The 14,589-nt window shown below is 50.8% G+C and overlaps 1 pseudogene; it reads right to left on the bottom strand.

Moving 5' to 3' along the window:
* Positions 1 to 496: 496 nt before the first annotated feature.
* LOC138301477 (uncharacterized) overlaps positions 497 to 14,589 on the bottom strand; it is a 102,085-nt pseudogene continuing 87,992 nt past the window's right edge.

Raw genomic sequence — 14,589 nt, 5'->3', positions numbered from 1 at the left:
GTGGGTGGGGGTGTTAATGGGGCTTGGGGTGGGCACCTGTGGGCTTTTTCCATGATGTTTGACCATGGCAATGGGTCAATAGGTCCCCTAACATCTGCCTTACCCAGGCGTTAAATAATGGCACTATGCAGGCTTAGTGCCATTATTTATGCACTCTTCCCCCCTGTGCACCTTTTTTGCACGGGAGGATAAATAAGGTGCTTGGGGCTTTGAGTAATTTTTTGTACGGAAACGCCTCCTTGCATCTCATTGACGCAAGGTGGCTTCACGCATCCAAAAAAGGACTTTAACTCCAATACTTTGAAGCTAGACAGGTCTAGCATCAAAATATATATGTGGACTTATGTTTGCGCTGAATTTGCATAAACAAATGACACAAATTAGGCATAAAAATAGTATAAATATGCCCCTAAATTACTCTGTTGGCTAAGCAGATTTACTCTTTACTCTTTTGGTTTCATCTTCATGACTATGCAGATGATAATTGGATTCTGCTTCACTTCGATACATCTCTGGTGCTATCCCAGTCCACACTTGTATCCTGGTCCATCCTTATCTCATACCTCTCCATTGCCTTTTGTTGGATGCAGTCCAACTCATTGATGTCAGTACTGACAGCTGAATCCTTGACTGTTGGTAAATCCCCACAAACTTTGACATTTAAATAAATGGTGGCAGGTAGACTTCCCTCCTGCCCTTCCTCCTGAGGTAACCTCAGTGAAAAACCTCTGTTTTATCTTTGACAGATGAATGATGAATTTGCTTCCCTCAGGGCAGCTGTGAACTTATGTTGTTCTCAGGTTAGCACATTCAAGTGATATATGGAGAGGCTAATTCAAAGCTGTCCTGTGTTTCTTTGTGCAGGTGGAAACCTGCCTATGGTTTGAAGTGGAATTAGAGATCCATTTGCAGGTGGGTGCAGTGACTGACTGCACCCGCCTGCCAGGGGATTGTCTGTGGGACCCATGGGATCCACTTTCACTCACTAAGGGGGCACACTGACAGTTGTGTAATTTCTGTGCGCCTTTTAAGGACGTTTGCCTTTGCTCTTTTCTGTATCAAGGAGCGGACGCAGAGGCATAGTGATTCCCTTATTTGCACTGGGACATTCTATCATGAGTATGAGGGAATGCCCTCTCATGATAGCGCAGCATTACACAAGGGGCCACACAAGCGTTGGCGAACCTTATCTGTAATACCAAAGTGTCACAGGGGTGCACAAAGCAGGACCACATGCCCGTTGCACTCCTGGAGTACTTTCTGTAATACAACCCCTGGTCTGTTAATAGAATGTAGGAGTTTTGTTTTGTGGTATTAGTAAGATAATAAAGTAATCAAGCAAGAATATTGATAAGTGCATACCACTGACAAACAAGGTGTAGAAAATCTGTGTTTGTTTGTCTACAGCTGGCAAGGTAGGGTTTCACAGAACGGGCATATCATTTAAGTATAAACAGGGAAGGCATGCTCTCTCACGGAGGCAATCCCATAGCCAGACTGTACACTTAATGGTGTCAATCTCCCTGCACAAGCGGCTAGCTTTCACGCACACCACTATATTGAGAGGGTAGGGGGCAGTTTTGTCATTCTCAGTGCTTATATGTGATTGGAAGTGTGCCCCTGTGGTACCAATATTGTGCATATTTTGTCTGGACACACATGCTGCCCTGGTTAAAGGGGAGACTGAGCACCTACCACATCACTCTCTGCTGTTGCCCACTCAGGTCAGTCTGTTCAGATTGGATTGTGGTCTATTAAACAAGTGTCGGTGCAGTAGAATTGGGATGTTGGCAAATAGATGTCAAAATTTGGGGAGCATGATCATTTTGGTTATGGCTATCCTTCCAGCCCTGCACATTCAGGTCATTAGCTCCACTCTCTGATGTCCACCACCAGCTCGACATTACCAATATGAAATAACCATGCTCAAGGGTGAGTAGTTTCTGTTCTAGCGCTTCCAATCGATGCTTCAGGGATTTAAGAATGCTTGATTATTTTGTGATACAGGCTTCTTATTTAATGACCTTGAAGGCCTCCCTTTGCGGCTAGTTTTTGTGACAGAATCCTCATTAATGAGAAAAAGACCAAGATATTTGACGTGATTTTGCCGCGGAACATCAGGTCCCGAAGCGCATTTGTTGGAAAGCACCGTGAGAATGTTTGGTTTCAGGCCCAAGTAGAGCAATTTCTAGAACAAAAATGCAGCGTGGTCAGAGAGGGTTCTAGGAGGTGATTGATGCAAATTGTCTGGCCCGACATCTCCAGTAACCAGTCAGTAGTCAATTCTGGACAAGATGTTAGGCACAGTCATAATGCAAGTACCCTCGCATATCTCTCCCTTTCTGGTCCTCTAGAGTCATTTAGGTCGCGGTCATTGATAATCACATGTAGCTGTCAAGTAGCTTGTGAATGAGGCAGGCTGCGGGGACTGGTTCTAACTATGATGGGGTCTAGGATTACATTAAAAATAAAATCTTCCCTCCATATGATTGTTTTGGGATTTAATTCAATTCACCCTTCTTCTGCCACACAAGGAAGTCAGTCAACATTAGGCCCATATCTGCAAATGATGAGGGTGTAAACTCCAGAGAGAATACTATGCCTCAAGATGTGGGCCAAACTACGAAAACTGTCAAAGCTGCAGAGTTACACCATCCCCCCAAGCAAACCACCAATAAAGCAAAATGAAGAGCAACAGCGCAGATTATAAAGTATAAAGTATACCAATGGTGGCCAGATAGCCGAGCAGACTCCCCCTCACTTCAAAGTGTGGGGTGGCTGAAGGGTCACGTCCACAACAGTGCCCCAAGCTGTTATTCTGTAGGTTAGATATGCAGTGCCTGGAGCCAGCTGCCACGTTTGAGACACAGGCACACTCTGGAGTTAGTCAGTATAGCATCACCAGTCTTGGAGCTGGCCTTCAGCCATTGTCTAGGTACCGAATGGTCTTTTTAGATCTTAGCATCAAAGCAGATCAAGGGGCCCTACGCACCACAACCCAGGAAAAACCTACGGCAAAGAATCTCCTGTTATTCTACGGCAGCTTCCACCCACGTCATCGGAAGGAGAAGCTCCCGTTTGGCCAATTCCTCAGAATGCAGAGGAACTGCTCTGAAATAAGGAATTACAAGGAACAGGTGTGCTGTTTACCAACTAAATTGGAAGACAAAAAATACTGCTAAAAAATTATCACTCAAGCTATGAAAAGGGTTTGAAACAGTAATAGGGATGCCCTCCTTGAGATACCCAAGAAACAGTAGGATAAGCCAATATGTGTCACTACATTTAACATTGCCTCCAACCTGATGAGTAAGGTCATTAACAAGCATTGGCACATTCTTAAAACAGGGTCACTTAACATCCCCAAACCCATGTTCTCACATAGAAGAGGTCAGAGTCTTAGGGACATGCTGGTACATACATGACCCAGGAAGAATACTGCAATGAAGACACACAGACCACACACTCTTCCGCCAGTGACCGGTCATCATCCATGTTGGGGTTGCAGTGTATGCCACTTGACAAGGGCCACCACAATCATAACTTTCAATAACAACACAACATGGGCATTTCGGGAGTTCTCTAACTGAAATACACAGAAAGTGGTGTAGTTAATAACATGCCTATGCAACCTCCATTACATAGGCATATCCACCGGTAAAATACGGAAACATGTATCGATCACTGTAGCAACGTGAGGTGCAGGAGGGCCACCACCAAATGTCAACTCATTTTTTAGAAAAGGGGCACTCAGTACAAGACTAAAAGTAGGTGGTTTTAGAACACCAGAAGGAAGAACATAACTGTGAACCGAGGTGGCTCAACAAGGAACAACCTTGGATTTTACAAGTTGGAAACCAATATGAATGCGTTAAATGATGATATTTCCTGGAGTCAAATACATTCATGTAATAGTTGAGAATATTAGGCACTCCTCTAAACATAACACCCTTTTGTTATCAAATCCCACACACACGGGAAGCCCAAACACACTCGTGGTCATTACAACCCTGGCGGTCGGTGTTAAAGCAGCGGTAAAACTGCCAACAGGCCGGCAGTAAAAAAAAATGGAATCACGACCGTGGCGGAAACCGCCAACATAGACAGCCACTTTAACACTCCGACCGCCACGGCGGTACAAACAAACACTGCGGCGGTAACCACCAACAGACAGGCGAAGGACAATGTACCGCCCACACTATTACAACCCACCAATCCGCCACCTATTCCGGAGCGGATTCACCGTGAACAAAAACACGGCGGAAACAGGACTTCAAAGGAAAAACGCTCACATCTACACACCCCAGGAGGAATCAGGATGCCATGGAGAACGAGATCCAGATTCTGCCAGCCTTTATCTTCCTGCTCCTCTACCAGGAGCACGAACGCCGGCGGCGAAGACCACAGTGAGTACTGCACCTACGACACAGGGGAGGGAAAAAACAGTGACACACACATGCAACACCCCCACCCCCACCCCACCCCCTACAACACACACACAAATACATATTGATACATAATAGTTACGCCCCCCAAACCCCTCTTGAAGAATGCAAGGACAAAAGGAAATGAGTTGAATAATTTTGATATATTCAATTACATACATCAAAAATATTTACAAATATATACATTTATACTATATACAATTATATACACCAAGAACACAAGACCAAGGGATTCCACCATCATAGTCCGTGGAACACAGGGCCCAAAAGGCATGGGCGAGGCCCGCACCCAATACCCGAACAAGACGGAGAGAACACTGCAGGGGCATCAGATAGAAATAAAACAGGCACCTCAGGGGGAAGGGAAGGGGGGGCACCTAAGCTGGTTGAGTGCACGACGCCAGATCCACGAGGCGGCTCCATGCCCACTGTTCAATCCTGGGGAGTGCAAAGCCACAGTCTCTCAAGTCTCTACAGTGGGTGGTTTGCCCACTGTTCAATCCTGGGGAGTGCAAAGCCACAGTCTCTCAAGTCTCTACAGTGGGTGGGTTGCCCACTGTTCAATCCTGGGGAGTGCAAAGCCACAGTCTCTCAAGTCTCTACAGTGGGTGGTTTGCCCACTGCTGCATCCTGGGGAGTGCAAAGCCACAGTCTCTCAAATCTCTACAGTGGGTGGCTTGCCCACTGCTGCATCCTGGGGAGTGCAAAGCCACAGTCTCTCAAGTGGATAACATTCTCCACTGGTTTCTGGTAGGGGCCTTGTGCCCAGAATGCTTCATCCTGCCCGTGGCGGACTCAGTAGCGTCGGAATCATTGACGCTCACTGGCCTGCGGTGCTGCTTGCGGCGGTGTCCTGGGCAGTGGTTCAGCTGGTGGTGGTCTTGTCCTGGCTTGCAGTGCTGCTGGCGGCGGTGTCCTGGGCAGCGGTTCAGCTGGTGGCGGTGTCCTGGGCAGCGGTTCAGCTGCTGGTGGTCCTGTCTTTGGCAGCGGGGCTGCTGGCGGTCGCCTCCTGGGCAGCGGGGCTGCTGCTGGCGGTCTTCCCCTGGGCAGTGGGGCTGCTGGCGGTCGTTTCCTGGGCAGCGGTTCAGCTGCTGGCGGTCCTCTCTTTGGCAGCGGGGCTGCTGGTGGTCACCTCCTGGGCACTGGGGCTGCTGCTGGCGGTCTTCCCCTGGGCAGTGGGGCTGCTGGCGGTCGTCTCCTGGGCAGCGGGGCTGCTGCTGGCGGTCTTCCCCTGGGCAGTGGGGCTGCTGGCGGTCGTTTCCTGGGCAGCGGTTCAGCTGCTGGCGGTCCTCTCTTTGGCAGCTGGGCTGCTGGTGGTCGCCTCCTGGGCACTGGGGCTGCTGCTGGCGGTCTTCCCCTGGGCAGTGGGGCTGCTGGCGGTCGTCTCCTGGGAAGCGGGGCGGCTGCTGGCTGTCTTCCCCTGGGCAGTGGGGCTACTGGCGGTCGTCTCCAGGGCAGCGGGGCTGCTGCTGGTGGTCCTGTCTTTGGCAGCGGCGCAGCTGGCGGTCTTGTCCGCCGCGCTGATCTTCCCAGACTTGCCGGTTTTACTGTGCCCCTTCCCGACCTTGGATGGTGTCGCAGCTGTCTCCACACTCCCAACTGGACCCCTGGGAGCGGCTTTGGTGGCTGATTTCTTTCCCCTCTCTCGCCGGGCACTGGCCAACTTTTGATGCGTGACAGGTGGGGGACTGTCCGTGCTGTGGCTCCTTGCCACACTGGCTACCCTGCTGCCTGGTGCACTCCATAATCCAGTGACTACTGGCACCACTGGTCCCGCCGATGTTGTGGCTGAGGTGCTAGGTTGGGACCTGGAGAGTCGGGCCCTAGGAGACTGAAGGGCTGGGGGAGGTGAGGGAAAGAGGTCAAGGTTGGACAGGAAAAGTTTCTTAGGAACACTGGGACAGGTAGACAGAGGGGGTTTGGGAGTGGAGGAAGAGGTAGTAGTTGTAGGAGGTGTACGTTTGGTGACTTTGTGTGAAGGTGCATGGGCTGGAGGCTGTTGTGAGGTGGATGGCTGTTGGGTGGGTGTGTGGCTGCGTTTGTAAACCTTGGGAAGTGGCCTCACAGACACACTGGGAGAGGACACAGGGGATGTGTGAATGGTAGTGGGGGTGGTGACTACACGTGAGCGGGGTGTGGTGGAGTGTGTGCTGGTGATGGACGTAGTGGTTGAGGATGTAGTGCATGCAGGTGTGAGTGGAGACGAGACAGGGAGGGAAGAGGGAGATGAGGAGGAGGGGGACACAGTGAAGGCAGTGGATGTTGGTGTGTCTGCATGTGTCTGATGCTTGCGTGAGTGCCTGTGGGATGTGTGGTGCTTATGTTTGCCAGAGCTTCCCTTGTGTGTTGAGGTGTGTGCATACTGGTCTGATGGTGTGCTTGGGATAGGCTGAGGTACAGGGTTGTGGGTCTGGGTGGAGGAAGTTGGAGGGGGGAGGCTAGAGACAGGGACAATGGCTGCCATCAGTGCTGAGGCCAGAGTCTGAAAAGCTGGCTGAAGGGCTGCCTGACCAGAGTGAATGCCCTCCTCTCTACACCCTGGATGGCATTCAAAATGGTAGACCGCCCAACAGTGAGGGACCTGAGGAGGTCAATGGCCTCCTCACTGAGGGCAGCAGGGGTGACTGGGGCAAGGCCTGAGGTGCCTGGGGCGAAGGTGATGCCCACCCTCCTGGGTGAGTGGGCACGGGCAAAAGCTGAGGGGCTGCTGGGAGGGCGGTGCTGGTAGGGGGATGGCGGCTGTACCTGTAGATGTGGGGGGCACAGATGGGGTCGCCACTACAAGGGAGCTCCCATCAGAGGAGGACTCCGTCTCGCTGGTGTCAGCTCCTGTCCCCGCCATGGAGCTCCCCTCGCCCTCTGTCCCACTGGTGAATTCGAAGTCCGTAGTCTCGCCCTCCAGGCCCATGTGGGATGCAGCTCCCTCCTGCTCCGGTGCCACTGCTCCTCCACCTGATGATGCTAATGCACACAAGAACAGGGAGACCACAAAAAAGGGGGGGAAGACAGAAGAAAGACATGTTCAGTGCATGCAATACCGCTACTGTTGGCGGACACGCAGACACAGAAGCCCCCTGCACTACGCTGCGCACTTGGGGTCCACTATTCAATCCCTGAGACATGGCTTACAAGGCTATGGCCGATTTCTGCACACATGGATGTCACAGGAGCCTGACTAGGTGTAGTTGGCACTGTACACAGGTGGGGTGGGGTGCCACTGGGCCTGCCTGAAGAAGGGAACTTAACTACCAAACTTGCCCTGGCCTAAGGGAAACCACAGCCCACCTCCCCCACCCAGACACCTCCAATGCGCGCTGAATCAGTAGAATGAGAGTGTACTCACCCCCTTGTGGCTGCTGTGATGCCCTCATGCTCTCATCCAACTCCAGGTACGCAACCGACAGGATCCTGAACATCATGGGGGTCATGGTGCGATGGGCACCCCTCTCACGTTGGGAGGCCATCCAGCTGGGCCTCCGCTGTCTTCTTGCTCCAGTAGCGAATGTCCTCCCATCTTTTCCGGCAGTGGGTGCTCCGTCTGTGGTGGACCCCCAGGATCCGGACTTCCTTGGCGATGGCACGCCAGAGGTCCTTCTTCTGGTGGGCGCTGACCTACAGGAACTGTACAGGGGAAAAAGAGTAGTAATTACCAACTGCACCGTCACAGTCATTGGCCCGCATCCCTACACTTGCCATGACGCACATGCACTCACTGTCGTTTCATGCACGCCTCATTCTCACCCCCCTATCTTTCATCCACCCCACTCCACACAGGCATTGCCCATTCAGCATGCTCACAGTGTACTTACCTGTTTGTCTGGAGGACCGTAGAGTAGCGTGTACTGCGGGAGGACCCCATCCACAAGTTTCTCCAACTCCTCCATGCTGAAGGCAGGGGCCCTTTCCCCAGACACACGAGACATTGTCTCTTCCAGACAGAGGTCACAGCAGCACTTGCAGTGTAGGTCCTCTCCTGTCGAAGATCAGGTATCGAGTGATTGAATAGAGAGAAAATGGCAGTCACGTCCGCAGCGGTGCGTACCGTCTCCGCCGGCGTACATCGTCATTGGCTCCTGGGACCCATATGGTCCAATGTTAAGCAATGCAGAATTGCACCACGGTCTTCGACTGCCTACTGCGACGGTGTACAACGCCAGCGCAGTTATATCATATCCCCTTGTCCCACCTTAGAGGTCAGGCAGCCACCATTTCAGGGACCCACATGGCTTTATTTTTGACTGCGTCACACATACCTAGGCCTTGCTGCAACACTATTACAGGAAAAATTTGATTTATTAATATTTTCAGAGTAAGCCATGTTTACGTACCTCATAGTTGGTTGACTCTCTGCTCGCTGTTCTCCTCCATAGGCACTGTCCGCTGGGGCATGTGAGGAGATGGCGGCATCCTCCGGTGCACAGATCGCTGGTGGACCTGTCGACAATGGAGGAAAGACATGTGTTCATCACCCACAGGCTTGATCGTGCCACAATCCAGGAACTGTGTGCCCAGTTGGAGCCAGACCAGATGTCAGCTATCCACCATCCGGCAGGAATCCCCCATCAAGTGAAGGTGCTGTCAATACTCGATTTCCTTGCAAGTGGGTCTTTTCAAACAACAGTGGCCATAGCATTAGGGATGTCCCAGCCTATGTTTTCCAACGTGTTGTCCAGAGTGTTGTCTGCCCTACTGAAACACATGCGGAGCTACATTGTTTTCCCTCAGGTGGAGGATTTGCCTACAGTGAAAGGTGATTTCTATGCCCTGGGACATATCCCCAACATCATAGGTGCCACTGATGGGACACATGTGGCCTTGGTCCCCCCACGCAGGAGTGAACAGGCGTACAGAAACCGGAAGAGTTACCATTCCATGAATGTGCAGATGGTGTGTTTGGCAGACCAGTACATCTCCCATGTTAATGCAAAAGTTCCTGGCTCAGTGCATGACGCTTACATCCTGCGGAATAGCAGCATCCCTTATGTGATGGGGCAACTCCAGAGGCACCGGGTGTGGTTATTAGGTGAGCACATAGACCCAAATCAGTGGGAATAGTTGTCTGGGTCTGTGGATGTCCCTATGAGTTAGTGTGTGTCTAACAGTTGTCCCTCGCCATTTGCAGGTGACTGGTTACCCCAACCTATCATGGATAGTGACCCCAGTGAGGAATCCCAGGACCAGGACAGAGGAACGCTACAATGAGGCCCATGGGCGAACTAGGAGGCTTATAGGGCAGGCCTTCGGCCTCCTGAAGGCCAGGTTCCGGTGCCTCCATATGACAGGTGGTTCCCTATTCTACTCACCAAAGAAGGTATGCCAGATCATCGTGGCCTGCTGTATGCTTCACAACTTGGCTTTGCGACGACAGGTGCCTTTTCTGCAGGAGGATGGTCCAGATGGAGGTGTTGTGGCAGCTGTAGAGCCTGTGGATAAGACGAGGAAGCAGAAGAAGAGGATATTGACAACAGGAACACAGTGATCCTGCAATACTTCCAGTGAGACATAGGTAAGAAGACAAACCTGCCTGCTACATCTAATTTTAATCTACTACCTCTCTACTGTCTGTCATTTTCACCCAGTGTATGGTCACTGAGTTGTCACTTTCCCTTACGATTTCACAGATGTGGGTCACACTGTGTGACATCTGCTTTGTTTCCTCATGGACTAGAGCTGTGTGACATAGGTATGTTGACATTACATTTGAAAGAGCATTTTGGCACTGTAATTGCTAATACACTATTTTGAAATCACAGACAGACTCCTGATTGTTTTATGCTGTAAGGGTGTTTATTTAAGTGCTCAATATTGGAGGGGGTTGTAAAATGATGAAGGGTGATGGTGGAGGAATGTCCATGGCAGAGTCCAGTCTATTAGTCTCACAGGTGCATTGTCCAAAGGGGCATAGGAAGTGGAGCTGGGGCAGTTTAAGTATGGACAGGGTGACATGGTGGGACATATGGATGACAATCAGGGTGGTCTCATTTCTTGGCAGGGGTCTTGGCATCGTTCTCTGTCTTTGTCCTGGATCTCAGGGACCGTTTGCGGGGTGGTTCTCCCTCTCCAGGGGGTGGGGTGCTGGTGTGGGGGTCCTGTGGCGGTGCCTCCTGTCCACTAGCGCCGGCAGAGGTGGTGGGCCGTTCATCGTCCAGGCTAGTGTCAGGAGCCCCTTGTTGTGCCACAGTGTCCCTCCTGGTGTTGACAAGTTATTTCAGCACCCGTACAATGGTGCCCAGGGTGGAATTTATGTATTTGAGTTCCTCCCTGAACCCCAAATACTGTTCCTCCTGCAGCCGCTGGGTCTCCTGAAACTTGGTAAGTACCGTTGCCATTGTCTCCTGGGAATGGTGGTAGGCTCCCATGATGTTGGAGAGGGCCTCGTGGAGACTGGGTTTCCTGGGCCTGTCCTCCCCCTGTCGCACAGCAGCCCTCCCATTTCCCCTGTGTTCCTGGGCCTCTGTCCCCTGAACCGTGTGCCCACTGCCACTGCCCCCAGGTCCCTGTTGTTGTTGGGGTGGTGGGTTAGCCTGGGTTCCCTGTAGTGGTGGACACACTGCTGATTGAAGTGTCGTGGGGTTAGAGGTATGGGCCCACTGGGTGGGTGCTGTGATGGTGTTTCCAGAGGGGCGAAGCCCTGTAGTGGCTTGTGCCAGTGTGAGGGGAACCGACTGTCCCGAGGTCCCAGGTGGGCCGGGCTGGTCGTCTAGATCCAATTGGACAGAGCTGCTGTCATCACTGTGTGCCTCTTCTGTGGGTGGAGTGGACATGTCTGGGCCCTCCTGTCCGGTGACGTTGGGCAGGGGTCCTGCAAGGGGGTAAAGGCATGATTATTGCATCTGTGTGCGCCCTGATGTGCAATGGGTGGGTGACCGTGTACCCCAGTGCTTGCATTCTTGTGTGGGACCTTGTGTGATGATGGTTTAGGGGGGTGTATGGGTATGTGCAGTGGCCATGCTTTGGTGATGGGTGTCCATGCCTTGGTGTTGCATGCAGGGCTTGGGTTTGAGATGGGTGGTTTGTGATATTGGACATGTGTGAGGAGTAGGAGTGATGGGGTGAGGGCGAGGGTGGGGGTATGTGATGGCATGCAGGTAGGGTGGGGGATATAGTAGTAAAGATTTTACTTACCAGAGTCCATTCCTCCAGCTACTCCTGAGAGGCCCTCAGGATGCAGTATAGCCAAGACCTGCTCCTCCCATGTTGTTAGTTGGGGGGGAGGAGGTGGGGGTCCGCCGCCAGTCCTCTGTACCGCGATGTGGTGTCTTGAGACCACGGAACGCACCTTCCCCCAGAGGTTGTTCCACCTCTTCCTGATGTCATCCCTAGTTCTTGTGTGCTGTCCCATTGCATTGACCCTGTCTACGATTCTTCGCCATCGCTCCATCTTCCTAGCTATGGAGGTGTGCTGCACCTGTGATCCGAATAGCTGTGGCTCTACCCGGATGATTTCCTTCCCCATGACCCTGAGCTCCTCCTCAGAGAACCTGGGGTGTCTTTGCGGTGCCATGGGGTGGTGTGCGTGATGTGTGATGTGTGAGGTGGTGTGTGTTGTGATGTGTGGGGTGATATTTAGTGGTGTGTTGTGTGAGGTGTGTGGATGTTATATGGGTGATGGTGTTGAGTGCCTGTGGATGCTCATTTGTAGATGGTGGTGTCTCTCTCTGGCCTTCTGTCACAATTGTTGTCGTAGGGGTTTGTGGGTGATGTGGGTGTGTGTTTTATATTGTATTGGGTGTGAGGGAGTGGTGTGTGTATGTGTATCAGGTGTGTGTATTTGGAATTGTCCAATGTGGTTGTGTTTTGTAAATGTGTGTGTATTTTGAGCGCGGCGGCGTGTACTGCCAATGGAATACCGCGGTTGAAAGACTGCCGCGTGGATTCGTGGGTCGTGATAGTGTGGGCGCATTCCTGTTGGTGTGACGGTGGAGGATTTCTTATCGCCAGTTTATCAATGACCTTTGGTGTGGCAGACTTGTGTGGGTGTCTAGATTTTGTCGGATTCCGGCCTTTGGGTCATAATTGCCGTGGCGGAATTCCGCAGCCGCGGTGGTGTGTTGGCGGTCTTCTGCACGGCGGTAAGCGGCTTTTACCGCCAATGTTGTAATGACCCCCACTGTATTTATATGCACCAGGAGTCTCACAGATGACCCCTGCAAACCAACTATAGAATAAGCCATATATACAAAACTTACCTTTTATCACTATTTGATCTAAGTTTATTGTCATTAAATCTCCACTAATCGGGGGTCATTGCCCTATTTGATATACTTTTTTCGACATGGTACATATTGCCATACCTTAGGCAAAGCTTCTTCAATATATGCTACCTTTTCAAGGCCTAATTATACTATAGCCCGTGTCCCCACATGGAAGCAGTCTCTCAAGGAAGCCTGGCAGTTACTTCCATACATCGCCAGCTTTTTCTGCACAGGCATCTGGGTAACTACCCAAAACCAAGACGGGTCCTATTACATGATCCCTGTGTGTTCCTAAAATGAGCTGCCATCTTTTATTCACTAGGCAGTCTAGTTGTTGTGCACATGAGTTAACAAGGACCCAGCCGTTAGAACGCACTGTGTGCTTAGTGTTTAAATACACCACACCCTGACCGCACAACAACATTTGGACCCTGGGTAGGAACTAATTGGTTCAGAAGAGGGAGCAGAGCTTGGTAGTAGTGAGTATGGGGCACTCTTTCCAAACAGCAGCGAAGGTTACTCCACCGTGGGACCACCACCATTTGGCAATAGCTAATGGTTCTCGTTTGCAGAGTGTGACTATCTGTAATGTATGTGTCTACACTATGTGCTTAGTGTCATTTTGTGTCATATGTTATGTGTTTTGGTCAGTCATCACTGAGTGCGATCACCTTCATGTATCTTTTTATCTCGAGTGCATTTTACGTTTCAATGTGATATTAAGATTGAAAAGGCACAGCATTTATATGCAGACAGCAATGCACTGAGTTGGGCAGGCTAACTTTCCTCCTTGTATATTTCAAGTAAATTATCTGAATCAAGCATGCAAATAGGTGTAATATTACCTTTATTGTATACACATTAGGTGTGTGTTGGCAGTATAGGTTATTTGTAAGGGGTGGCACTAGGGAGGTGCTACGGGTCCTGATAAAAAGTATAGGGGTAGGCTTGAAACATGTAGGCTGCAATTTGAAAGGCAGGTTCATAGTCTAACCCTATCCTTTCTATTTACCCCACTTTTAATCATACCGCTACAGGAATAAGTATTAAAGCAAAGGATCTCCAAAGCAGCAGGTATTTTTAATCTTCTTTTTGGAAACCCCCACACTCCTATTCACATAGTTATAATTAACAAGTGGTCCCACGTAGTCAGTTGGTTGTAGCATGCCCCATTCTGTAACAGAACAGGAAGGACTCGATGATGAGCATGCCACCAAGGGGTAACCCTGGTGTGTGAGGGTTTTTTTCTCCCTTCTCTGGAGAGTTAGTTTTTTACACAGATCTGAGCCCAGCTCCTGTTAGGTTCATGTACATAACTTTATGGACGGACAAGACTTGACCTTTGCCGTTCCTCTCAACTCCCCTTTAGAAGTATATATGTATATATGGACTGGACTTCAGACCTTGCCACTTCAGTAGACTTCCGGAACTTTGGATATTCTGCCAGGAAGACGGACTGCTGTGCTGGTAAAGGACTGCCACGCTATTGGACTGCTGCTCTGGAATAACTGCTTTCTTGCTGTGCTGACCTGCTGTCTGCTGCTCTCCTTACCTGGGTGAGAAGGATTGGACCCGCATCACTTGAACCCAAAGTAACTCCAAGGGCTAGTCTGCTGGCCTCCTGATTTGAAGGGACATAAAAGACCTCCAACAACTCACCTACGTCTGCACTTGGACTCTGACACCTGTGAGTCTGTCCTGCCAAGTGGTGCCATCCCAGTCCTGGACCCTTAGAGGTGGCCCTAAAGGAGTAGAACCTTCAAAATCCACTTCAACTGCAGCTCGGAATCAACGAATTGCTGCTGCGAGGATCAGTACTGACACATCACTGCTGCTGCACATCCGTTGCGTGGATTGGAATCAATAAATCTCTGTCGCCGAAAGGGATCCATCATAGTACATCGCCTTGCCTGGACTCCACATCTTGCTCAATGTCAACCTATCATGTG

This window comes from Pleurodeles waltl, chromosome 6, assembly GCF_031143425.1.
Source record: "Pleurodeles waltl isolate 20211129_DDA chromosome 6, aPleWal1.hap1.20221129, whole genome shotgun sequence".
In the NCBI taxonomy this organism is placed as follows: Eukaryota; Metazoa; Chordata; class Amphibia; order Caudata; family Salamandridae; genus Pleurodeles; species Pleurodeles waltl.
Note: the sequence above shows the minus strand (reverse complement) of the source record. Positions and strands in the feature narration are given on the sequence as shown.